Raw genomic sequence first — 24,988 nt, 5'->3', positions numbered from 1 at the left:
TGCAATCTTAAAAGCACAGTTCAATAATTCTCCTAAAAGAAGCTCATTTTTGAAAGCCAGTAAAGCATCATGCTTTACTCATGGAATTAGAGAGGTAAGAAAACTTGAGGGTACCATTTCTATTTCATATAGTAAGACTGACTGCAGAGGGAACCTCCTTTCCCTGCACCTCAGGATCATGTAACCTTCTTGATAGAGTGTGCACTGTGGTCCAGGGAGGCCCAAAGCCCAGACTTATTCTCAGTATCTCACAAGTGCAGGCCAGTGAGAAATGCACAGGACTTGCCTTTTATTCTGGTGTGCTGCCCTAAGGGCGGAAAGACCTCCCGAGGTCAAACAAAGGAACAATTCAAAATACTGGCATTGGCCTTGAGAAAGTAATCAACATTAAAGGTGGGGAAGTGAACCTTCTAAGTCTAATTAAAGCTTGCAGATATCATTCCCAAGCTTTGGCATGCAAAGTGAGAACAGGACTTACTGGGTTTTCAATGGACAGGTTAAAAATTATTTTTTGAAAATGTTGCTGGACTTGCTATCACAGCCCATGCCCCAACAAGGCAGGTGCAGTCACCGGTCCTCTATAAGCCAACTAAAAGAACAATTTAATAGTGGAAAGCATAAAAGTGTGACTTATTCAATGTGGCCACACTGAGGCTAAGAGACCCAGTGACACCCCCACAGCACCCCTAAGTTCATCTTCAGAGTCCTAACATGAGGGTAAGGTTTACATAGAAAACAAAACATACACATAGTTAAGCAATCTGGCCACAGTGTGGCCCGTCCACAACCTGTGAGTTGAGTTGTAAATGTTCTCCAACAAACAAGTTCACCCTCTAGCAGACAAGCTCCTCTTTCAGATGCCCCAGCATTTTAGACTTTCTTCTCTCAGTAGAGCCTTGATTTGGAGGGGATTTGTGAAGTCGGATGTCTCAGTAGTCTGTTAGCCAAAGAGAGGGCTCCAGATGCCATTTTAGACTGCGTTAATTCTTCCCAGACAAGCTAGTTACAATGGTAGATCCCTGAGACTGGTTTTTTGTTTTGTTTTTTTTTTTTTAAATGTGAAATAGTTTCTTAAGAAACTTCTTTCCATTTCTGCTTGCTTAATTCGTATTGCTGAGTATTGCCAACATTAAAACTAAGAGGGAATGAACTGGATGTGGTCAGCTGTAGAAAATGCCTCACCGTACGCGTTCTTCAAGGCGGAAGCAGATGTTCATCTTCCCAAGAGGCACATTCCTGAGAAATGTCACTGTTATGGTTAAATCTTTTTTTTTTTTTTAAATTCTACTTTTCATTAGTACGCATATGATCGTTTGCCTGCATATGTGTATGTGTATAAATCTGCATGGTTGTGTCCCTGAAGGCCAGAAGAGGGTGCCAGGCCCCCTGGTGGGGTTATAGATGTGAGCTGCCATGTGGGTACTGAGAACTGAACTGGGGTTCTGCAAGGGCAGTCAGTGCTCTTAACTGCAGCGTCTCACCTACCCTGACCTCCTTTTGTTTAATGATAACAGTTGGTCAAACCAATTGCGCTGACAACTCCATCTGAACTCTTTCTGTCATTGAGTTTTACAGTCACAAGAAATTCTGATTTGTTTACATACTTTTGTTACAAAGAATGACAAAGTGATTTAGAAATAAAAAAAGGTGTTCAAGCATTTGGATTTATTACACCAGACATAATATTCCTGTGGGGGAGGAATATTGTTACACACAACAAGTGTCAAGTCGCCTCGTGCTGGAGAATAACTTGTTGGTGCAGTATAAAGTGGGTAGTGGTGGATATAGAACAGCCGTTTGAGTACATTTTTGATGATGTAAGAAGAACATTAAAATGATGTGAGGAGCTTTAAAAATGTCTACTTATTACATGCTGGAAATGATACATTCCGTAGAAGTAACTTTTTATAGTTGCAAAGAGAAAGGGCTGATTTTCAGTTCTTTGGAGGACACAACAACTAAGTAACCTGAACTATTGCCCTCAGGGACAACTGACCAGAAATCTTAGCAGACGACAACCTCATCCATCAAGGTGTGAGTGAGCACTTAATCAACGCCAGGGAAAAATAGCAGCAAGCCCTATTCTGCCTTCTTGGTCTAGGTAGGCAGGTCCAATCTAGGCAGGCTGCCTGGAGGGAGTGAGTCACAGTGGACCTTGGCAGAAGCAGTGGACCAATAAAGAGCATAGCCCAGCCTCTCAGGAATGCAGGGAAAACCCTGAGCCACAAAACACTCCCTGCCACGTCCTCTTGGGTTGCGTGGCCTTCTCACATCTCCCTCCGTCTTTCCACCTTGAATCCCTCCCTGCAAATCTCCTGCTTTCAAATGATCACTCGACTGTCTCTTGAGAACTTGCCTAGTCCCTGCTGTCTGCGATGTCAGCTGAGTACTGCTCAGGATTGGTGCAGGAGCATGCCTCTGTGTAAAGGTCTAGCTGGTGTTTCCTTTGCCCTGACAGCTTTGGAGCCTTTTCTTCTTCCGTGTGCTACACCTGCTTCCTGGCTCTGTGGAGACGAATCCAGCTCCAGGTGGGCTTACTCTAAAACCTGTGTTCTCAATCAGCACACGTTTGAGCCTAAGGGATGTTAGTAGTAGTTACACCTGGCCAACCAGGACAACCAGTATTTTCCTGGCACTTAAGGTCATCCAAGTTACGAGCTTCCTATTAAGAAGGAAGGAAGACAAAGAAAATGACTCAAAATATTAGATATAGGAAGGGCCATGTCAGAGCAGCAATTAAACCCAAGAGATCTGGGCCCATTTGTTAGAATGCTTGTCTTGTATGCATGGAGCCCTGAGTGTAAGAATTCCCTAGCACTGCATAAACCGAGGATAGTGAATCACACCTATAATCCCTGTACTTGAAACTAGTGTGACAAGAGAACCAGAAGTTCCAGATTGTCCTCAGCTTCGCAAGCGAGTTCCAGGTCATCTTGGAATACATGAGACCATGTCTCCAAACCACCAGTCCTGGCCTAGAAATGACCCTTGTCACCATTGACCCAAATGAGAGGGAAGTGCACTGAGAATAGACGGCTGTTGTGTCGTTTTTGTCTGATACTATGGAGGCAGCAGACACTACTGTGGGTAGACAAGCAGCTACCAATCTAACATGGTTAGGGAGTACAGAAAAATCCAGGTGGATAGATAGGCTTGGTGGGGATAAAATATATCGGTCTTGCCGGGCGGTGGTGGCACACACCTTTAATCCCAGCACTTGGGAGGCAGAGGCAGGCGGATTTCTGAGTTCGAGGCCAACCTGGTCTACAGAGTGAGTTCCAGGACAGCCAGGGCTACACAGAGAAACCCTGTCTCGAAAAACTAAAAAAAATATATATATCGGTCTTTTTTTCTCTAAGTAAACAGAGAACACAGGCCACAGGACAGGTGCATTTGAAGAAAGGACCAGGGATAGCATAGGGAAAAAAATTCTAAGCACACAGTACTGAACCAAGTTTGCTGAGATGAGAGATCGATCCTTTGTGGGCCACCACTGGGAGGCCAGGCACTCTGTGTGGAACATCCCCATGTTCTCCCTTTCACGTTTCCCCAAGACCACATGGCATGATTTCCTGTGCTTCACTCAGTATGGAATGTCCTGATGGCTGGTTGTCTGTCTGAATTTTTTTTTTTTTTTTTTTTTTTTTTTAGGTTACAATTACACCGTTTCCTCCATCCCTTTGCTCCATATAAGCCTCCCCATATACCCTCTGAGCCCGGCTCTCTTTCAAATGTATGGCCTCCTTTCTCATTAGTTGAAATATCTTTAAAAGGATACTACAGGGCTAGGGATGCAGCCTAGTGGTAGAGCATGTGCTTACCATGAAAGAGGCCCTGGGTTCAGTCCTCAGTGCAGGAAGAAAAGAAGGGGTTGGAGGGAGGGAGAGTGGACCATTATAGGACATAGGCAAAACCAGAGATAAAAAGGGTAACTCTGCCCTCAACACAGTTCTTGTGTAGACAGGGCCTTTGCATCATTTCACTCATGTCTGCTCAAAGTCTGGCAAACGGACTGGGGTGCATGGTCCATTTTCCATAGACACGAGCCCCGTGCCCTGAGCATCCTGACTAGGCTACTGAAGTCTGTACAGTTTATAAAAGACCAATCTGACAATTTCTCTCAGTTCCACAGGGATAATTATTGGATTGTTCCAGTCACCTGTACCGGGAAAATATTCCATTCCAAGGGTTACTTATAATCTTTACCAAAGTCTCCAGTCTTCATGTCGCTAGAAACCCAATTCCATACACTTTCCCAGCCTCTTCTCCCATTCCTTCCTATTCTAGATACTAGTATGGCTTATTCTGTGTGTTTTTACATTTTATTACTAATATTCTATTAATATATTGTTCTATATTATAATGTATGCAATATAATAATATTCTACTAATATATTAATATAATGCTCAACCCTTTCCTATAAGTCCCTTTGATGGGACTTTCTTTTTTTTTAATTTATTTTTTTATTTTATATTTTATTTACATTTCAGATGCCATCCCTTTTCCCCATTTCCCCTCCCTAGAAAACCCCTATCCCATGCCCCCTTTTCTTTTTGCTTTTATACAATTATTTTTAAATGTTAGTCAAAGGCTTTATAAGTTTGGTAATGCTCAATCAGAAGTGTAACCCAATACCCAACCTAGATATATAAACTATCTTTGACTGGTGGAGACATATGAACATCTGCCTCCATGCCCCCCCCCTTTTCTCTCTCATCACCTAGCTTCTCCTCTCCTTCATCATCTCCTCTCCTTACTCCATCTCTTTCTCTCGGTACTCCTTCCCCCTTAGCTCCTCCTACATATCACCCTTTTGACAAGACTTTCTTTTCCTTGGATCATTGGCTTATTCTCATCTCTCAGGCCAAGAATAATGTCTGTGGGGACTCTGCTTAACTCCCCATGTAAAGTGGCCCTGTGTATTTCTCTATAGCACAGCATTCTGGGTTTTATTTCTTGGGTAACACAGCACAACCCATAATCATCTTGTTCATGGTATACTTTCATATACTTATATATAATTTTACATACTTACCGTACTTTTCACTCTATAATCATGCCTACATGCTATGATGTAACCCCAAGTACCAGCTCTACCTTTTCACTGTTCCTACCCGAATGTGTGGTGCATCAGAAGTACTCAACACATGTTGTTTAATGACCGCAATGGGTAAGGAACTCTTACTGGGAATGCTTGGTCTGTGACTGTGGCCAACTAGCTAGGGAAGACTAAAAATGGTTTTGCCACTGAAGAAGTCAATCTTCAATTCCTTTTTTATTCTATGCTTATAAAATTATTGTGCTGGCTGGTTTTATCTCAACATGACATAAGCTAGAATTATATAAAAGGAGGGATCCTTAATTGAGGAAGTGTCTCCATAGGATCCAGCTGTAAGACATTTTCTTAGTGATTGATGGGGGAGGGCCCAGCTGGTTGTGAGTGAGGCCACTCCTGGGCTGGTGGCTCTGGGTTCTAAAAGAAAGCAGACTGAGCAAGTTGTGAGGAGCAAGGCAGTAAGCAGCATCCTCCATGGCCTCTGCATCAGCTCCTGCCTCCGGGTTCCTGCCCTGTTGGAGTTCCTATCTTAACTTCCTTCAATGATGAATAGTGACCCAGAGTACTAGTAACCCTAATGAGGACAATTATTATGACTGATTCCAAGACTTTATTCTAGAAGTTGTACTTACCCAATCACTTACTTGCCTAGCGAGAGGTATTCTATATGAAATAAAGGACCACCATCCACTTGGAAAGAGTTTCTGATTCTTACCCTTAAGCTCATGGGGGAACATAGTTTGTAGTGGGTAAACTGCCCAGACCCACATCCTCCGAACTGTACCAAAAATGTGGTGCTTGATTTCCTCAAGAGAAAACCTCACATGCTTTAACCCAACTTTAATGGTGCAGTTGTGAAGTGTATATGATTATACACTTCACAGTGTATATGGTTACTTAATAAGAGAATATGTCAAGCAGAAAGCACTGTTAATCATGCTCTGGCAAGATGCTGAGTTCACCAACTGTTCAACCTCTAGAGACTTCAGAGACTCCAGTTAGTGCTAATCCCAGGGATGATCCACTTTTATCTCTGTCTTCTGACACAATGTTGGCCCCTTTAAAGTGAGAATTCCTGGGGGTTCTGCTACAAGATAGTGGTCAAAGGAAATGAGCAAAACCATGGGAAGATAGAGGAGACATCTTAGAGGCACAGAATAGAAAAGGAAGTTGAAATTTTCAACAGCAAAACTATTTTTGGTGTTTTCTCAAAGTGATAAAGGTCAATCCTCAAATTACTCAACTCTATGGCAATATATTTTTGTCCTGTAAGAGTATTTTTAAACTAAGGAAGGGAAAGAGGGGAGACAGTAAGGAAAGAAGGAAGGAAGATGTAGCATGCAGCTTTTACTACTCTAAGCTCAAGGTAGACTGTGCTATGAGCCTCCACCCAAATTCCCTTGGATCGGCGGATGAAAAACACAGACACACATACACACAATTGTCCAATTTCCACCTGCCTTATAGGCTCAATTGCTGTGCACTGCTAATCTCCCATGGCTAGCATGCCTTTCCCTATACTCTTAGCTCATCGCCTCTCAACCTGCCCTAGCTTCAGCTGCTCAGTTACCCTTAGTCCCAGCTCAAACCCCAACCTCCTGTCTGAAGAAGCAGCCTATCACCACTCCACCCCAGGTCTCACATGGCTGGTTAGCTTTTCTCCCTCTGAAGCATGGTGAAAAACTCCTTTCCTATTTTCCTGTGTCTCCTAGCTGGCCTGTGGGGACCCAGAAATCCCACCTATTCCACCTAGCAATTAGGCTGCTAGCATCTTTATTGATGGATCAACAACCAACTGAAGAACAGGACCTTAGCATCAGAACCACCCTACATCTCACCTTTTTTTGTCCAACTAAAAAAACAAAACAACAACAATAAAAACTCTTCTCCTAGACATAAATTGAACAAGACCATAACAATCATGTAAATTACCAAGTATTTAAAGTTATAAAAGATGGGGAAATCAAACTCGTACTGACCTGGAAGGACATTTATTTCTACTGGCTAGCTGGAAGGTTCTATGTGTATTTCTAGAGAAGAACAGTAATCATCAGTCTTCTACAGCTACAGATTATTGGAGTTGCAATAATCACTGGCCTGGCCAGGTATGCCAACTGTGCAGTGGTGGCATGAATGTTATGTGAATAACCAATGACTTTCTGATTGAATTAAGGGCCTCATGCCTGGTACTGTTCACTGGGTTAAGAATTCATGGCTGGGTGAGTCATAGGCCCTAGGGAACTTATTACTGTTATTCTTCTAAATTTCCCAGTGTTATGCTGACCCCTAAGTACTTATTTTTATATCTGTAAATTACTGCATCTCACAACCTTCACCTGAGATTTCTTTTTCTGCAATAGTGATTAATACAAAAACCCATAACTTCAGAGACCCCCCAATGTACAGAAAATAAGAGAGCGCAGAGTGTTAAACTCTAAATAATATGTCCATATCACACTCCCTTTCTCCATCAGAAGCAATGTAGATTGAATGGAATATTATCTCAACAGGACTAAAAGAATGACTGCAAGTGTATTATGAATGAATGAGACACGTATCTTTAAACAAAAGCTGGTAGAATTTGTCTCTGGTAAACTTAAATCACGGAGAATACTTTCCAATGGAGATGAGTGTGTATTTATTTATGGAATGGGGGTTAAACTTAGAACCATATTACATCAGCATTCTCTGACTGAACTCCATTCAGAATCCTTTCTTGTATTCATTGTTTTATGATGGAGTTTTGCTAAGTTGCACAGGTTGGCTTTGAACTTGCTAAATCTCCTACCCTAGCTTCTCAAATAGGTGGGATTATAGGCCTAGTCTCCAGGCCAGGATTAATTCACATTGATTGTATGAATGATCATATGTGACACAAATGTCTACAAATTTCTAAGCACTAAAGTTATAGAATCTATAGGCTCTTTAACTTTACCGCAGATACCGGGCGGTGGTGGCACACGCCTTTAATCCCAGCCCTTGGGAGGCAGAGGCAGGCGGATTTCTGAGTTCGAGGCCAGCCTGGTCTACAGAGTGAGTTCCAGGACAGCCAGGACTAACTACACAGAGAAACCCTGTCTCAAAAAACCAAAAAACAAACAAAAACAAAACAAAACAAAAAAAACTTTACCGCAGATAAAAAGAAATCAATAACAAAAAATATTACAATGACCCAATATAAATGACAATTAAGGACTATGCTCAAAATAGTTCCTGAATAAAAATGAGGATACACTAAAAGTTGGAAAAGTTTGGACAGTGTGGAATGTTGTAGTGCTCCATACCACAGAGAAATTATGACAGGGAAACGTCTCAGTTCTGAAGTGCTAGCTGCTACCTGTTAGCTTTCAGTGACACTAGAGCTAAGTGTGACTTGGCAAAGCCTTCCATCCCCCTGAACCACCAAAGAAACCAAATCCCTTCCCTTGTCTCCACTCCACATCTTACTAACCAGACCACACGGGTCAAGTGTGTTAGTTATGCTTTTCTGTCTATGTAGCTATTTCCTCAAAATGTAATGAGAATAGATTTTTCTTTTCTTCTCTCCAACATCATATTTTATTAATTATTTGGAATTGCATACAATGCACTCCTATCCCAGTGGCTTCCCATTCCTCCCAGGTCCACTCGCCCACTCTGTTCATTTGTTTTTAGAGACAGGGTTTCTCTGTGGAGCCCCTGCTGTTTTGGAACCCACTCTGTAGACCAGGCCAGCCTCACACTCAGACATCCACCTGCCTCTGCCTCCTGAGTACTGGATTAAGAATGTGTGCCACTACCTGCCCAACCACCCTCCCACCAAAAGAAATGAGAAAAACCACAAAGTCCAATTTGTGTTGCCTGTATGCTCACTGGAACATGGTCAAATTCCCAATGGCCTGCCCTGTAAAGAAAACTGAGTCCTTCCCACCCCATGGCCAGAAGCTCATCTTTACCATAGTTTTTAAGGGCTCTCTTCAATGGTTTCCTGTCTGGACTTTCTCTCTCTCTCTCTCTCTCTCTCTCTCTCTCTCTCTCTCTCTCTCTCTCTCTCTCTCTGGGGGTAAGGAGAAGAGGTTAGCACAGAAGCCTCCAGAGTGTCTCAGTCTCAGTTAATAAGTCTACAGTCATTAACTGCACTGCATAAAAAACCTCAGCAGCTGGTGGCAGTGTGGATCATGGACATCTATCTATGTGGTTTCCAGCATCACTGACCACCAAAGCCTTTGAGAGAGTTAATCTAGAAAATGAACCAGTCTTCGTCTCAGATATGCTGTGGCTCAGAGTCAGGGTGATCTTGCAGTTGGGCACTGTGCCCAGGGGCAGGACCAGTAAGAGATCAGCAGTTTCTGTACACCACCTTGTCCTCAGTTCTGGCTGTCATGCTGGCCTTCGGGCCAAGCTGTGACACAGACCTAGCAGGTGATGGCAGGGCAAAGGGGACTGGTGTCCTGAGGACCTGCCCTGCTCAGCAATAACATGTTCCTGTGAGACACAGTCTCTCAGCAAACTCCCCGATTCTCTAGCTCTCACATCCTTTCTGCCACCTCTTCCCCAACGTTCCCTGAGCCTTAGGTGTAGGACTGTTTTATAGACATGTCCATTAGGGTTGGGCTCCACACATGTGTATTTTAATTGGTTGTGGGTTTTTTGTAAGAGTCTCTGTCTGTTGTAGAGATGTTTGCTTGGTGATGGGTAAGGACTACACTTACCTGTGCATGTAAAAACAAATGCTTATAGGTTGCTGTTAGAGATAATGCTGGTTTAGTAAATTAGTGATTGTTGATTCTTTTCTAATAACTATGACCTTACTAGCTCTGGGTAGTTGGTAGGTTTCTAGTACCAGGCATAATTTTGCTTTTATTGAGTGTGTATTAAGTACAATAGAGAGCCATTGGTTACTGCTAAGCCATGTGTGCCACTACTGCACCCTTAGGGTCAGCTTGTGCCAAGCTCGACATTGTTGTAGTTTATAGGTGTCCAAACTGGGTAGGACTGTTGGCTGCCTCCCTCATTTGTAAGCTTGAATGGTGCCAACTAGAGCCATGATAGACAGTCTTCAGGGAGGGGGCATTCAGGTCATTTCCAGATCAGGGCTTTTTGAGATCTGTTTCAGAAATGCATGATGTCATCGGCAATAGGAACTTACCTCCTGTCTGGGTAACTGAGGGCAACAGCAATAACCTTTGTGTTGAGAGTCTCTTAGACAGCCTTGCTGTACAAAAACTTGTAACTGGCTTGATCTTCTGCTGGTCTTGTGCACACATCCACAGCTGCTATGTGTTCACATATGCAACAGCCAGGTTAGGCCCTGAAAACAGCATTATACAGCATCCCTCCCTAGTCCCTGGTTGTTATAATCTTTCCGTCCCTGTCTTCCTTAGTGTTCCCCAAGCCTTTGTGGGGGATGATTATATAGATGTCCCATTTATAGCCAAGCAGTCACAGTTGCTTATTCTCAGCTTATGAGGGTCTATCACTAGCTGAGGAGGGACACAGAGCCACTGCTCAGAGAATGTCACCCCCTTAGGATATAAGTGCTGTCCTTATGAATATGATTATATAATCCTTTCTGTTGTGGTCCTAGGAGACCCTTCTTTATTTCCTGAGTGCTGATGTGGTAGAAATGAAGATGGGAAGGGGAGGAGAGAGAAGAAGAGGAAGGGAAAAGAGTGGAAGGGAGAGGGAAGGAGACAAGATGGGAGGGGAGAGGAGGGGGAGGGAAGAAGAAAAGAGGAGAAAGAGTGGAAGAGAGAAGAGGGAGGAAGAGAGAGGAGGAGGGCAGAGGAGAGAAGAGGGGAGGAAAGGAAAGGCTTTGTCAGAGCCAAGAGCTGGGCGTGGGGGGCGCAGAGGCAACTGTCTTCATCAAAGACCATGAAGCAGATGACATGTTCTCTGAGTTCCCAACTGAAAACCAAATGTACTGTAGCACAAGACTACAAGACCAGTGTGAAGCTGGAAGTACTAGGAACTGACACATGCAGTATAAACCCTCAAATTAGAATGAGAGAAAAGAAAAACAAGAGGAGCATTTTGTCTCTCCTGTGGAAATCTTCGATTCCTATGCAAGAGCTGGACTCTTAAGCACCGCTCATTGCATTCATTCAGTAGATGTTTATAGAATACTCTCAAGTCCCAAGTCTGGTTTAAGGTTGGAAAGTTCTTTCAAGATGAACTTCTAGTCTTACACTAGAATATATAAAATATATATTTATATAAAATAAAATATACATAATATAAGAAAGCACCCACAATAGTGTAATCGTGCAAGACTACATTGGGTGTAATTTTGGGGCAGAGTATGCCAGGAGAGGCAGGCCTAAGAGCCAAGGGACTGGAAGTGTTGAGACAAACTTGTCATCTAAGGTGACACCTAAAATGTAAAGATTTGTGGTGTTGAAACTATCAGAAAATGTTGTGTGTCCTTAAGTTGGTCCTTACCAATTGAAGACTGCTTGTATGCTAGACCCCATCCCCTACCCCAGAAAACAGAGTTTTGTTTGTTTGAGGAAGATTAGCCTCGTTCTCTCTAAAGCCAAGGATGGTCTTGCATTTCCAATCCTGCTTCCTTTACTCCCTTGAGTGCTTTGATTACAGGTGTACGCCATCAGTCAGGCGCTAGGGATGGAATTCAGGGCTGTGTGCACGTTAGGCAAGCGTCCTACCAACTAGCGCTCTAGCCCCTGACAAAGCCTCCTCCCCACTGCCTTAAACCCAAAGTCTTTCCTGTTGCTTTGATTTTCAAATCATCCCTTCAAAGATCCCAGTCCATTGAGTTGCTTTGATCCACCCTCTGTAGCCCTTTATGTAGAACAGTTTCCAAACTTTGCTTGGGAATTCAAGGAGAATTCAGGGTCAGGAAAGTTGGGAACTTCTTTTTAGAACTTCTTCAAGTGCTAACTATAACTAGCCCAGTCCAGCTTTTGATTAAAATGTCATGATCTCACTGATATAAACCACTTTCCATTACAGATCTGTTTCTCAGGATCTCTCCAAAGAGCTTGGGGTTTCAGGCCAAAGTCAAAATGCTCAGGCCTTGTGTGTGTGTGTGTGTGTGTGTGTGTGTGTGTGGTGTGGTGTGTGTGTGTGTGTGTGTGTGTGTGTGTCTCCACAGACTGCAGGGACATCACTGACACAGCCTAGCTCAGCTTCACCCTGGCTCCCCTCCACAGCCTGAGGCAAGGCTGGCAGGTTATCTGTTTCCTCCAGTTTCCATGGATACCAAGGCAGTGTTTTAAACATTCCAGGGTAGGTTTCTTCTCTTTGGGTACGTCCCTTGGAAATCTGTGTCAGTGTTTGTCTGGCTTTTAGTTTGCAGACCCCGTGACATTTCTCAATTATCTTCCCTCCAGTATGGCCCAGATCTTCTTCTGTCATTGGGAGGGTGGCCTTGGGGTGGGCCAGACGGCTTGGATACTCTGGGAGCCAGGCTACTTGAACCTTGTTAGAGAAAAGGAATTTAATTGAGCTTCGTCTAAGTTGCCTGGGCAGTGAATCGAGGAAGGAAATTAGGAAGAAAATATCTAGGTTAGTTGATATGAGAACGAAATGAGTTAACAGCAAGCTTCAACTTTGTGCGTCTTTGAGTGAGACTCCCAGCCTGGGATCCTGGAACAGCCTCCATTTCACTTTGTGCAGGTCCAGCCATGCGAGTCCTCTCACACTTAAATTGGACACCCCTTTTCTGAGTACACTTTTGTAAGAAATGCTTCTGGGTCCCCTTCCCCCCCCCCCCCCCCCCAGTTTCTCTCATATTCCATATAGAGGTATATATATTCCTATTTCTTTTTCTTTCCCAGCAATTCTTGCTTTGGCCATGGCTGGAGACTCAACACGAGGGAGGAAGAAATCTTGTTCTACTTAAGATCTTATAGTGAATCAATTATTTCATGAAGATGCTTAGCTTAGAAGTTGTGAATGAGCCAAGATCAGGTGGGCTAGCCCTGGCAAGGGCTCGATTCCTTGAACTCATCTGGTCAGTCCAGAGGGGGGTGGGGTGGGTTAAGGAGCAATGAAGGGAATTCTGTTTCCTTGGCAACCCATCTGCTGAGGTCATGAGCAAGCCAGTTCTGGCTGCCCTGTGGGTGGTCTCTCAAGCTTGTTCCACCAGCCATATGAGTACTAAAACGCTAGGACTTATAATTAAAGACTTCATTTGTTTCTTGCTGCAAATTTCTGTGGCTAATGGGACTCAAGCCCTCGTTAAGCATTGGATGGCTTGTTATCCATCAATCTCAGCTACCCACCACACAGCCCCTCCCACCAGTCTGCCAGCAGGATAAGATGGATCAGTGCCAAGTTTGCAGGAATTCATAGCATGGCCAAAGCTACAGCAGGAGATGTAGGAAATTTGGTGCCCATCTACCCATCATCATTACCATCTTCTTTGAGACAGGGTCTCTATGTAACCTAGACTGACCTTGAACTTGCTAAGTAGCTGAGGATGACCTTGAACTTCTGATTCTCCTGCCTCTACCTCCTGAGTACTGGGATTTGAATCACCCACCACACCTGGCATATGTGGTGGTGTATGCAGAGCTTCATGTATGCTAGGTAAGCACCTTGAGGCTGAGCTACATCCCCAGCCAGGCTCAGAACTTCTTTTGTCTTCTATCCTCAGCTCATCCCACAGATGAAGAGAAACATTCATCAGAGATGAATCTGGCCTTTCTCCAGGGCTTGTCTCTCAAGACTGTCACTCTAGAGAATATTCTAGAAGTTTCTGGGTGCAGAGGAAAATGGGACTGAGAGATGTGCTTAGAGCTGTCACTGGAAACCAGCAGGTTGTGATCATGAGGTAGGTTTTGATAAGTTATTTCTCCACTGGTGAAATGAGCCAATTCAAGTCAGATTAGATTGTATTAAATGCAGGTTTATTGGGAAGCCACTCTCAGATGAGTTAACTAGCCCCAAGGACCAAGGCCAGGGAAGTCATCATGGGAAGGGAGAAGAGAGGGGAGGGGGAAGAGAAAGAAAGAGCATGTACAGAGAAAGAGGAGGGAGGGGAGGGAGAGGAAGAGGAAGAGGGAAGAGGGAAGAGGGAAGAGGAGACCAAAATGTCTAGGAAAAGCCTCTGGGGAAAAAGCAGCCCAGCCCCTAGGTTGGGGGCAGGATACACCAGGTGTGGACTGAGGGATGCTGGGAGAACCTGGAGGCCAGATCTGCTTTGATATGTAAAGTATGAAACCTGGTTCCTTATCCCTGGGTAGGAACCCAAACAGCTAACAGGCCCTTTTGTTTGTTTGTTTTCCCCAGAACGGGTCTTTTGTGGCCTGTTTTAAGGGAAAAAAAGAAAAAGAAAAAAGAAAAAAAAAGCTTTCTCAATTACTCTTGAATGAGAGAGTAACACGGAAACCATAAAATACTGAGTTCTGCTCTGTTTCAGGGACTAGTCTAAACCTGTGCTTGCATTATCACCCCCTATGCACTGCTCTATACCAAATGTCCAAGTGTCATACACTCTTTCCCCAAGAGGTATAGATGGGTCAGGGGCACTCTGGCTTGAACTTTCCATCTTCCCTTGAAGCTAGGGGAGATCATGTGAGCAGACCTGATAGGTGGTGGTTAATCCCAGGCCATCCCTTAAACCAAAGTCCTTAGGACAGATCTACTACTACCTCAGCTCTCTGTCCTCTTTTTTTTTTGTAGGTTGAGTTGGTGGAAACTGAAGGTCTAACCCACCCACCAGCCCAGAGTGCATGTCCCAGGCAGTTTCATGACAGCTAGCTAGCCCACAACTCCTCAGTTCACCCCATTCTAAGGACCTTCACTAGCAAGTTCACGCTGTTCTAGCGTGCTTCCAACGACCATCCAGGGTAAGCATTCTGAAGCTAAGAACGGCGTCATTTCTAGAGAACCATTGAGTTAATAGCAACACTGGAATTCTGATTCGGGTTTCTTCACCAATCTATGATGATAAAGGTTAAAGCTTGGCAGAGTAGATTGAGGGCCTACTGAGGGTAAAAGACCTTTTATTTTATTTTTCCTTTTTAAAGAGAACGTTGCTTGTACCTGATTAACACCCCCTCACACCTCCCCACACACTCACACACATCCACACACTCCCCATTTCTGACTCTCTGACTTGGCCAGTGGGCCTTTTCTGTGTGGCTGGAAGAAAATAGAGCCCAAATCAGTGCCAACTCAGAGCACTGGAGCTTGGTTCCCACAGAAAAGAGTTCTTGCCTACCTTTTAAGAATCATCTATTAGACATTGGAGAGACCTTGGGACCATTGTTGAAGCCCAGGGGATGGGCAAGGTGGTGTAACTGGTTGTTTCAACAGAACCACACAGAAGGGAGAGTGAGACCTGTCCATGGGAAGTGGCAGATGGAAGATGCTACGTCAGGATCAGGAAGGGGGTGCTGGATCAAGGAGGGGATTCAGCATGCAGATGCTGCATTGTGGAAAGGAGCCAGCATAGCACACAGGCTTCATTTTGAAAACACCAACTGTCATTCCAGTCTTAGCTCCTCTGTGCAGTGCTGTCTGTGCTCCTTTCTCTACTTCTTTATTCAAAACTCTTCAAGAAAGTCTCTCTTTCTATCTAGAGGCAGGTACAGCCTCTAGGGGGATCTGAGCCACGTTAGGTGCACAGCCTGGTCCCAGGGATATCTAAGTCACTGGTTTAAGGAAAGAAGGCATGGGACACTTACACACAGATATGAGGATCTGGGTGCTCTCCCTGTGTAGGAGTTACACATACATCTAGCTTTCTGTCTCCAAGTTTTCTCTATTCTGGAGACCAACACTCGTTTTCTTGACAATCGCTTTACAAGATGGGAAGACTAACAAAGCAAGCAAGCAAGCAAGCAAGCAAACAAACAAACAAAGAAAACTAGGTCTGCTGTTCTCTCAGCCCATCAGGGTGCAGAGGTGTTGGCTCTGTTTTCAGCACAGTCAGTGTACTTGGCAACCACATGAGCCTTTCTGCTGTGCCATAGGCATGAGATTCACAGTCTACAGATGCCAAGGAGGAAGACGGCCAGAACTGTTCATCCTGGAAGCATCTATCACCTGTTCCACTTGTGACTTCTCTAGGAACTTGTGACCCAGTGCTAAGACAGTGCTTGTGACCCAGTGCTAAGACAGTGCTTGTGACCCAGTGCTAAGAGAGTGCTTGTGACTCAGTGCTAAGACAGTGCTTGTGACTCAGTGCTAAGACAGTGCTTGTGACCCAGTGCTAAGACAGTGCTTGTGACCCAGTCCCAACTCATTTCTGTCTTTGCATTAATAATAGGGGCTTTCAACTTTGAAATAAAAATTAAACTCACAGTAAAAACACATATTTTACATTGACTTGGCACACAATAAAGGTGAAAGTGCCTCTTGAGAAATGCTTGTTAACTCGTCTCCTGTGTGCTGTGTGCTCCAAGATGCTCTGTTCAATTTTATTTCATTTTAAAAGACTGCTGGGTACATCCACTAATCATTTCACAGCATGGTACAAGCACATCCAAACATTCTATGCATTTCCCCCAGAGCATCTTCATCTTTGTGAGAGCACCTGAAAGCCCTTTGTATAAGGACATCATCATTCTAGTGAGGAGGAGTCTATAGATATACACACGACAGAGGGTTAGCATATAGGATCTATAAAGAACTCGGAAATTTTATAGTAAGAAAATAAACAACCCACTTTTTTAAATGGGCCAGGGAACTAAACAGAGAATTCTCAAAAGGTGGTAAAAAAAAATGGGCAAGAAATTATATATATATAATGGTCAACATCCTTAGTTATCAGAGAAATATAAATTAAAACTACTTTGATCTTACCACAGTCCAAATGATTCGGATCTAAAAAACAATTGACAATATATCCTGGCATGGATGTAGGAAAAGGGGAATTCTCACTCCCTGCTGCTGTGAGTGAACACTGGCGTAGCCACTACAGAAACCGGTGTGAAGTTTCCACAGAAAGCTTCAAATCTATAAGACCTAGATCTCTAAGACCCAGCTATACCAATACTAGACACGGACCCCAAGGACTCTGCATCCCGCTATGGTACCTGCTCAGCCGAGTTCACTGCTGCTCTTTCATAATAGCTAGAAGTTAGAAAGAACCTAGACGCTCATCTACGGATAGATAATGAAGACAAAGGACATCCCCACAATGGAATGCTATTCCAGCTGCTAAGGAAAATGAAATTATCGTATTCACGGATAAGTGGGTAAAGCTGTAGACACTCATTCTGAGTGACGTAACCAGACTTAGAAAGACAAACAGTTTGTGCTTTCTCTAAACTCTCACTCCTTTTACGGAACCAGACTGTGTAAGGAACAGAACCCCCGCCCTAACTATAACATGAAGTTCGCCTAGATTTCACCTAGGTTATAAAAGGAGGTTGTATTGTTTAACAGGCGTTGTCTTAGTCAGGGTTTCTATTGCTCCAATGAAATACCCTGACCAAAAAGTTAACTGGGGTGGGAAGGGTGTATTTGGCTAACACTTACATTGTAGTCCATGAGTGAAGGGAGTCGGGGCAGGAACCTGGAAGTAGGGGCTGATGCAGAGGCCATGGCGGGGTGCTGCTTACTGGCTTGCTCCTCATGGCTTGCTCAGCCTGCTTTCTTATAGCACTGAGGACTACCAGCCCAGGGCAGCACCGCCCACAATGGCCCTCACCCAATAATCGCTAATTTAAAAAATACCCTACAGGCTTGCATGTAGCTTAATTTCTATGGAGGCATTTTCGTAATGGGAGTTCCTTTCTCTCAGGTGACTTTAGTTTTGTGTCAAGTTGACATAAGACCAGACAGCACAGGTATGGAATCAGTTTGAGATGCTGAATACATTCTTTAGAGTAATGGAGACACTTGAACAATATTGTAAATGTGCTTAAATCCAGTGAAGTTAATGGTATATTTAAAGATGTTTAAAGTGACAAAATATATTTTGTAAGAGAAAATGGTTAGATTGGATATTCCCAGGTGTGTGTTTCTAAGTCCCCTGTGGTTCAGCCTGCTTTCAATTGTACCATCAGCTGGGGACCACACTTTTAACATAGAAGCCTTTTGTCAGGGTACAAGTTATATCTAAACCATAACGTATATAACATATACCATAACATATATAACATATAAGTAACTATAATTCCCATCTCCTTAAAAAGATCATTTCTTTCCAGGACAGAAAGATGTCAAGGTTGAATTGGATTTCATTCTTTCATTCTTTTTCTCTAAATTTGGGAGCAGTTTCTTCCCTTCCTTTTGAAAGGTAGAAAAAGAGAGAATTGGGTAACATAAGCCCCCAACAAACTGAATTTTGGGACAGGTTGCTTTCTGCTGTCACAAAGGTGTGCTGTACGTCCTGAGGCCCACCACTAACCTGGGGTTCCCAGTCAAGTATGATACATACCTGTGCCGACTGTTGGCTCTTCGGGGGCGCTGCAAAAGAGTACAAACCTTAAGCAGGAGGTATTTGGAATAAAATAATAGAGGTATTTTACTTATAATATTTTTTTTTCCTTTTCAGAAACTATGGGGGAACTAAAAAACTGTGTTAAGGAGCTGTTTAGAGGAGGTTCCAGAGAGCACCTGCCAGAGCAGACACATGGAATCCCAGGACAAGGGCCTCTTTGGTTTGAAGGTATCTGAGAATCGTGGGTCTGTGGCACAGGTAAACAGCTACACACCACTTAGTAAATAAGCCACAGAAGCCTTCTGTGAACAGGGCTTCTCAGTGACAGAGATCAGACTCCAGCGTGATAGACGGACAACAGAGAAAGCTCATGTATTGCAGTCTCAGAAAAGACCTGTCTCCTATATTTCAAGCCTGCTATGCCATTGCTGATGGCATACAAATGAGAACATGGTCTTTGTTATGGTTGTTGTTTCAAGACAGGGCTTCTCTGTGTAACCACAGCTGTCTTATAACTTGCTCTGTAGACCAGGCTGACTTGGAACTCAGAGTGCTAGGATTAAAGGTGTGCAGGACCACCACCCAGCAAGAATATGGTTTTAATCCAGTCACTACCATTTATGACTTCACATCCTATTACAAAACAAATCATTCATTCTTTCCTTCTCCCTCCCCCTTGCCCTTATGGTTCATAAACTCATGGGTGCATGTGGGCAAATGTACCACATTTAATGGCCCATGGTGTGTTTTTATCAATATCAGGAGATGGGATAAAGAAAGCCGCTGGCTTTGTGAAAATGCTGCTCTTCTACAGGGGCATGCTCATTTGGTCTTTGAAGCCCAGTAAATTATATCTTTCTTACTATTAAAAAAAAAAAAAAAGCAGCCATAAAAAAGCCCTTGCAGACCCCGTTTCACTGGAGAATTTTGATGTTTTACATTTATCATTGTGAAAGCAAGGGGCCATTTTATAGCTTTTACGTACCAGTTATATGGAGAAAAATTTGTCTTTGGGTAGGGACAAATCACTCTTGAAAAATATTACATAGCCTCTCCTTCATGCTGAAAAGTTACATACATAAATTTGTTTAAAACAAGAAAGAGAAGTGAGGTGAAACTCTCAGGTGGTCTGGATAACCACCCACAATTAAGACCAACTAAAGGGCTAGTTCTAGGTGAGACCCATTAAAGACAATGAAAAGTCCTTATGCAGCCCCACTTGGTACCCTCTCTACTTTCCCCCAACTGCAAGAGCCATGGCCAAGTCACGGCAAACACATTTGCTTCCCAAGTATGATGTGGGACTCATGGCCTTGGGTCCTAGAGTTGGTCAGTGCAGTTCAGATCCTGATTCTGACATTGACCCTGAGAACTGTCTTAAGCACTCTGTGTCTCAGTTTACTCTCTACAAAGCGAAGGTTCTGGGACCACGGCTGTGAGAACAAACGAGATAGCACGTCCCCAGCAGTTAGTGAGAATCTGGTAGACTTGCATTCTTACACTCTGCAGTGCTCCAAGTCTGAGCAAGCTGAGAGCCACTGACACTCCTCCACAGGCAAGCACATGGATTTCCTCCCAGGTATTTTATTATAAGAATTTCCAACATACAAAAAAGCCGAAAACTGTACATTTTGCTAGGCATGTTTTATTTTTGTATACTTATACTTCTGTCTTAGCTACCACCAATCCTTATATTTTTACTTTTTTGTTTAAAAATGGAATACATTGCTGGGTGGTGGTGGCGCACGCCTTTAATCCCAGCACTTGGGAGGCAGAGGCAGGCGGATTTCTGAGTTCGAGGCCACCCTGGTCTACAAAGTGAGTTCCAGGACAGCCAGGACTACACAGAGAAACCCTGTCTCGAAAAAAACAAAAACAAAAAACAAAAAACAAAAACAAACAAACAAACAAAAAACAGAACAAACAAACAAACAAAAAAAAGGAATACGTGTCACAAGTTGGCAGGCCCTTCTTGTGTTTATACCTGTGTTGTTGAAGTAACACTCATCCTTTTTTTTTTTTTTTTTAAATGTTTTAAATTGCAGATTGCAATGGTTTGTATATGCTCAGCCCAGGGAGTGGCATTATTAGATGGTGTGGCCTTGTTGGAGTAGGTGTGTCACTGTGGGTGTGGGCTTTAATACTCCAGTCCTAGCTGCCTGGAAGTGAGTATTCTGCTAGCAGCCTTCAGATGAAGATGTAGAACTCTAAGCTCTTCCTGCACCACGCCTGCCTGGATACAACCATGCTCCTTCCTTGATGATAATGGACTGAATCTCTGAACTTGTAAATGTATTTTTCATATTAATATCCTGATCTAGATCTTTTTTTTCATATTAATATCCTGATCTAGATCTGATTTAGATCCCCCCACCTTTTTGTTTTAGCCAAAAGCCAAAGAAGTAATATTATCTAGATTCTTTTCAAGGTAAAACTCACATTCAGGGAAATATAACAGCTTCAATCATATCATAGACACGTCCATCTTGGATCCTTATCTAAGTATGGTGGCCTCTACTGCCATGGAGACAGGTGTGCTATTGGCTGGGCTCTCCCAGGGAACAGGTACTAGGTGACAGTGGCTGGGAGCACAGAGGAGGCCTGGAGGCTGAAGCAGCCCTATGTGACAGCACCAAGCCACTCTCAGGCTGCTTGGTTTTCTGACAGCGGGATCTTTTTCCAGGTTTCCCAAGCACAGTTCCTCACCTGTGAGCAGGCTTCGGGCGACTTCAGCATGCTGCATCCTTCACTTGGAAGTTCTTTCTGATAATGAGCTCAAAGCCTCCCTCCCAAGCTCTTCTCACTGGAGATGGCCCCAGGGTCTCCATAGGAACGGCAAGCCTCGCTTTCCTTCGGTCCTCTACATTTTTCTCCATTTCTTCAGATTGTCCCCTTCTTCCTCACTTCCTGCCTCCAATTGTTCAATGACAGGCAGTGCCCTCCTTAATGAAGTTTTCTGTGACAAGGACCAGAGAAGGCATCCTAGGCTATCCTGAACGGTACTGCTTTTCTAAAGGTGTGTCAACTGTCTTGTGTGAAGAAAAGCAACATTCTGGGGGCTAGAGAGAAAGCAATGGATCTCCAAGCTGCTTTATCTTTCAAACACAGCCTGGACTGTATGTCACAGAAAGTGTATGCCTTACTCAGTGGATACTCTTTGTGCTGGGAACAGTTACAGAATAGAGCATTGGACCAAAGAGCTTTGATCACTTATGGTCACAAATAATGCAGTGTTCTGCTAACTAACTCTAGCTGATTCTTGTTGTTGAAGAAGGCTGTGTAATCATGACTGCATACTTTAGACTGTTAGTATGGAAAGTTTTGAGAAGAATACCTTGTTGTCCAGGAACTTCTCTGAAATATCAAGCCAGGTGCAACATCTGTCTAGGAGTCCAAGGCTAGGGGAGCCATATTTTAATTTGGGACAAATCTAGAGCTCTGTGGCATGAGGTTTCCTCCACTCTTCCATTCAAAGCCCCACTGTTTTCTACAGAGACCACTGGACTGGATGATAGCCTGGTTCTATCTGGGTCTTATCCCGTCTCCCTCCTCCCCACTGATCTAAAGGAAACTACCTTAGGGTTTCCATTGCTGTGCAGAGACACTATGACCAAGGCAACTCTTATAAAGAACATATAGTTGGGGCTGGCTTACAGGTTTAGAGGTTCAGTCCATTATCATCAAGGTGGGAACATGACAGCATCCAGGCAGGCAAGGAGCTGAAGAAGGAGCTGAGAGTTCTACATCTTGTTCTGAAGGGAACCAGGAGAAGATTGTCTTCTGGGCATCTAGAAAGAAGGTCTATGAACCCACTCCCAAAGTGACACATTTCCTCTAACAAGTCCACACCTACTTCAACAAGGCCACACCTCCTAATAGTGCCACTCCCTGGGCCAAGCATATTCAAACCACCACAGAAACCCAAGTTAAAGTGTTTCTAAGTAAACTTTGATACCATAAATGCTTGCATTTGGGCAGGCAAAGACCCTGCCAGCTCGGCTGCTTCACATTTTTTTTTTTCAGGTTGTGTTTATAGAAAGGAAAATGTCTGATCTAATTTTTACCAAGGCTACTTTTCTCTGCTTCCCTTGAGACCAAGAGTTAGACAGACGCCAAATAATCAGCCTGGCAAATTCACTGGATCTTCACCCTGCGCGTTTTGCTTTGCTTCTAAATTTTAGAGGTGGAAAAACCCAAGTGTATATTCATGTGTGGTTTTCATGAGGGAAAATGAGCTGCTGACACCATCCAGATGGGGATTGGGAGGCACTGGCTCCACCCGGGAGCAGGGAGTATTCTCAGGCAGCAGAAATAAGAACCTCTGTATCAAGTCACAGTGATTCTGGTTCACTGGAAGCTTAGGAAATATAAAATGTGCCTGTGCTGGTCATGAGACAAAGGCATGTCTCCAGTACACTGTGGCATTGAGAGGGACTCTGCTATTGTTTGAGATTGTAGCCCAAAGGTTTGTGGAATTCTGGACTCCAGAAAAGCAAAGTTGAATTGATCCAGCCTTTAAAAGGTAGAGCCTGGTGGAAAGAGGTGAGGTCATTGGGAATCTGAAGCCTTGGAAGGGATTAGTTTTGGCAGGTTGCTGGTTAGTTCCAGGGACACACAGATGTATAAAGAGCAAGAGTTCTTTCATCTGTTGATCTGGCTCCCAGCTTATCTGTAATCTCTCCTGGCAATAGACTCACCGGTGGTCTTCCATGTAGCCACGTAGCTCTCACATGAGGCAAGACAGAAGTAGATGCTGGAGGTTGGACTTTCTTCTTAAACAAATAAAATGACTCTGTGTGTGTGTGTGTGTGTGTGTATGCACACACATGCATATGTATGTCAGGAAGTGGAAAATCAGCCAGAGTCCATTCTTTTCTACCATGTAGGTTTCAGGGACTGAACTCCAGTCATCAGACTTGGCAACAAGTACCTTTACCTACATTTTACTATCCCTAATGTTGGTTTTTTTCTGAATTGTGAGCTAAGCAACACTTTTCTTTGTAAAGTACCTGGTCTCACGTATTTTGTTATAGCAACAGAAAATGTGCTACAACCGGCTTCTTCGGGAAGATGTCTTCTGGGAAGAAAGGAACAGATTAGCATCTCAACGTTATTGTAGAAAAGTGTTTGGTTTACTCCCTGCCACAGCTGATCCACTTGATCTACTGACTCTCAGGTCAACGCAGGAGTCCTGGATTGCCACACTTTCTGGTTGTTCTCTAGGAACGCTGACCTAGCCTGGTGTAAGGGCTGCGAAGTGCTTCCAGAAGCAGCCAAGAGCAAGAAGGCACGAGGCCATCTAACGTTAATACTCTGGGTGCACCAGGGGAAGACTGGGGAAGCCTAGCTCTAGATCCAGTCCTTCTATCATGAAACCAATGGCAAATAAAAATAATCTGCTGGGTTGAATGGTAAACTGAATGAAAGTGAAAGCAAGGATAGGAGAGAGAGAGAGAGAGAATTCAGGACAGTTTCCTGGATTAAACGTCCTGGTGCAGTCAGGACAGTTTCTCTGAGCATGAACAGTGTGCAGGTTTGCAGTTTATGGTTGCTTGATACACAGTGACTCTGACTTAAGTTAATATACTGTATCCAGACACACAGCAGCGTCATGTGCCTCAGCCACCTCTGGGCTCAAGAAGATCCAACGTTAAAAGAGAAGATTTAGTTGTTTTTTTTTTTTTAATTTATTTTTATGTGTGTGCATAAAAAAATTTTTGCTTACACAGACATGCATCACATGTGTTGGCTGCCTATAGAGGCCAGAAGAGGGTGGTGGATTCCCTGTGACTGGAGTTACAGATGATTACGAGCTGCTATGTGGGTGCTGGGACCAAATCCTAGTCCCTCGGAAGAGCAACCAATGCTCTTAAGCATTGATCAGCCCCTATTCACTTACTGATTTGTTAAAATATGGGATGCTTCAAATTTTTATAAGTCATCCTTGAGCAGGGGTCATGGTAATCTCTGCAATCACTCCATTTTAGTATGCACTATCAAGTTGGGATCACTTACTTTTTAATCATGTGTACCTGTACGTGTATGTACACGTGAGCGTAGTGCCCATGGAGGATAGAAGAGGCACTGGATCCTTTAGAGCTCAAGTTACAGGTGTCTGTGAGCTGCCCGGTGTGGGCACTGGGAACTGAATCAGGTCCTCTCCAAGAGAAGTTGGCACTCTTAACTGCTGAGCCATCTCTCTCTCCAGCTTCAAGATCTAGCTATTAGATGAAAATCAAACCTCTGTTTTGGCATTTTAAAACCTATGGCTTTTAACTAACATTTGTTGCTTCACATCGTAGCCCTCCCCCCCCGCCCCCCCATGTAGCGGTAAATCTCTTGCCCATAGGAAGTCCATAGAAGAAAAGACACGAGTCAATAAATATCAACTGAATGCTGCATGCCTAGATTGGGCAGATTTACCATTAAACTACACTATTCCCCGGCTATGAGAGCTCTTAACAACTTGCGGTTTCCTAGGTCATTGTTTTCTTCGTCCTCTCTCCTTCCACCAACTGCCAACCACTCACACACGCTCTTCTTGATTGTCGAGTTTAAACATGCTTAGTCCAAAGATCCCTATTCAGAGTTT

The sequence above is a fragment of the Arvicanthis niloticus genome, chromosome 29, assembly GCF_011762505.2.
Source record: "Arvicanthis niloticus isolate mArvNil1 chromosome 29, mArvNil1.pat.X, whole genome shotgun sequence".
NCBI classification, from domain to species: Eukaryota; Metazoa; Chordata; class Mammalia; order Rodentia; family Muridae; genus Arvicanthis; species Arvicanthis niloticus.
Note: the sequence above shows the minus strand (reverse complement) of the source record.